Source organism: Lonchura striata, chromosome 28 (genome assembly GCF_050655825.1).
Source record: "Lonchura striata isolate lonStrDom1 chromosome 28, ASM5065582v1, whole genome shotgun sequence".
NCBI classification, from domain to species: domain Eukaryota; kingdom Metazoa; phylum Chordata; class Aves; order Passeriformes; family Estrildidae; genus Lonchura; species Lonchura striata.
In genome coordinates, this window is record NC_140730.1 from 8,491,627 (window position 1) to 8,494,126 (window position 2,500).

Here is a 2,500-nt window from a genome sequence, read left to right on the forward strand (position 1 = left end):
CGGAGGCGGCGGCGAAGGCGTTCCTCGCCCCGCCGGCGTCGTCGTCGCCGCGGCCTCTCCCGGCGTGGTCGGCGAGGTCGCTCGGCGGCTGGGCCGCGTCCCCGCACCGGCGGGGCGGCCCGAGCCGCGGCGGTCCTCTCGGGCGCAGCGCCGGGCTACTGAGGGAAACCCCGGGCCCCGAGAAGGACGCCGCGGTGGTGGCGGCAGACGTCGGGCGCGCCCCCGCCGGTGGACGCTCCCCCGAGGGCGGCAGCGGGGGAGGCACCCCGGCGGGGCCATGCAGGTCGTTTCCCTCGCCCCAGGGCCAGGTACCTAGCGCTCCGCGCCTCCGGCGGCCCCCCGGCTTCCTTTTCCTCGGCGTCGTCAAACGCTGCGGGGAGGGGGCCGCGAAAGGGCCGCCGCCGAGCCGGGGCGGCGGTTTAAAGACTCGGGCGGCTCGGCGCGTCCTTCCGCCGCGGCGGCGGCGGCGGCGGTTGCCGGGCGGCGGTGCGCGGCTCCATTGAGGGGTGGGGAGCTACTCCCGCGTGATCCCCTGCGGTGGTGCCCGCGGCCACCGGCCGCGCGGCCGTCGTCCCGCCGCGTTACCGCGCGCGGGGGGTTTGTCGCGCCGCGCCGGGGAGGGGCGCCCTGCCCCCCCCTCTCCGCGGCCCGGCCTCGGCGGAGAGGCCGCGGCGCGCGGTCGGCCGCGGGGGCCGACCCGCTCGCCTCGAAACGGGCGACGCCGGCAGAGAGCGCGCGCTCTCTCGCCCCTTCCTCAGCTGCGGGGTTGCGGCCGCCGGGGCCCGCCGCGCTCTCCTCCTTCCTCGGCCGCCTCTGCGGTCTCTGGGGTGCGGCGCCGCGCGCGGCGCGGCCGCGCCGTCTCTCTCCCCTCGACGGCCTTCTCCTCGAGCGCGCCGGCGGCGCCGGTCGCCGGCCGTCCCCGGCTCAGGGACCGCCCGCCCGCCCGGGGCCGAGCGCTCGGCAGGTCCCTCCGTCGCCGGAGAGTCCGCGAGCGCGGGCGGCCCCGTGCCGAGCGGCGGCGGCGCCGCTCGGCGAGTGTCCCCCGCCAGCGGGGACGGCCGGCCGGACGGCGCCCGCCGTCGCCGGCGGCGGTCCCGGCCCGGGCCCCGCCCGCCGCCTCCCCGTCGCCCTTTTCTCCGTCCGCTCGCGGAGCCCCGGAGGAAGGTCGTGCGCGCGGCGGCCGTGGGGGGTTGGGGGGGGGGGCGCTTCCCCGCCCGGTCTCCCCGCCCGGTCAGCGGGGAGAAAAGGGCGGGCGTCGCTGCCCCCCTCCCCGCCTACCCCCCCGGCTCGGCGCCGCACGCCTTCCCCTGGGCCGCGCGTGCCCGAGGAAAAAGGGGCTCCGTGACGGTGCGAGGCGGCGGCGGTCCCGGGAGTGCGGCCGTTGCGGCGGCGGGTCAGCCGTCCGGCAGGCTCCGGGCGCTCGCGACGCCGGCTCGGGTCTCGGTGCGGCGCCCGCCTCCGGCGCCGGCGGCGGAGCGCGTCCGCCGGGCGCTCGCCCTTCCCGGCGGGAGCGGTCCCGCGGGGGGCGTTGCCGGTTGGGCGGTGGCCGTCGCGTGCCGTCTCGAGCGCGGCAAGGCCGCTGGGGAGAGAGAGCGAGCCGGCCGCGCGGTGGCGCGGCGGCGCTCCGCGGGTCCGCGGAGCGGCGGTGAGAAGGGAGAGCGGCGCGCGCGGGGGCCGACGGCCGCGCCCCCGGCCGCGTGCGTCCCGTCGTCCCGTTGCAGCGAGGCCGGGCGGGCCGCCGTGTCCCCCCGCGGTCCGGCGCGCGCCGCGTGCCTCCTCCGTGCGGAGGCCGGGCCGAGCCCGGGCGCCTGGGCCGCCTCCGGAGGACGGCACAGTTTGCCGGCGGCGTCTCCCCTCGCTCGTAGCGGCGGGGGGAGGCGGTCGGGGACGCGGGTCCCCCCGCCTTTCCCGCCGACCTTCGGAGCGTTCCGTTGGGCGTTTCGCTCTCGGATGGTTTTTCTTTCCCCCCCCACTCGGTTCGTTGCGTTGTGTGCTCGTACGGTCGAAGCCGGGGGCGGCCCGCGTGCGTGCCCCCTCGGCGAGAGAGAAAAAAAGGGGCCCCCTCCGCCCGTGTGCGGGGTTCGGTGCCGAAAGCCAGACAACTCTTAGCGGTGGATCACTCGGCTCGTGCGTCGATGAAGAACGCAGCTAGCTGCGAGAATTAATGTGAATTGCAGGACACATTGATCATCGACACTTCGAACGCACTTGCGGCCCCGGGTTCCTCCCGGGGCTACGCCTGTCTGAGCGTCGCTTGACGATCAATCGCCGCCCGGGGGTTGCCACCCCGGCGGCGCGGCTGGGGTCGCCTCGCAGGCCCGTCGTCGTGGCCGTGGCCGTCGTGGCCGCGCCCGAGGGCCTTCGTCCCCCTAAATGCAGACTCGGGGAGCGCTCCGTAGCTCCCCGCTCCCGGAGCGAGCCGCTGGGGCGGAGCTCGTCCTCGCCGGGGGCCGCGTCGCCGAGCGGCGGCGCGGCGGCCGGGGAGAAAGAGAGCGAGAGA

At 78.9% G+C, this 2,500-nt stretch overlaps 1 non-coding gene across 1 annotated transcript; it reads left to right on the top strand.

Moving 5' to 3' along the window:
* The first annotated feature begins 2,100 nt into the window (after nucleotides 1-2,100).
* On the top strand, nucleotides 2,101-2,253 carry LOC146765085 (5.8S ribosomal RNA). The gene has a single exon (XR_014950362.1). It is a non-coding gene; the product is annotated as a 5.8S ribosomal RNA (ribosomal RNA).
* The last annotated feature ends 247 nt before the right edge of the window (nucleotides 2,254-2,500 follow it).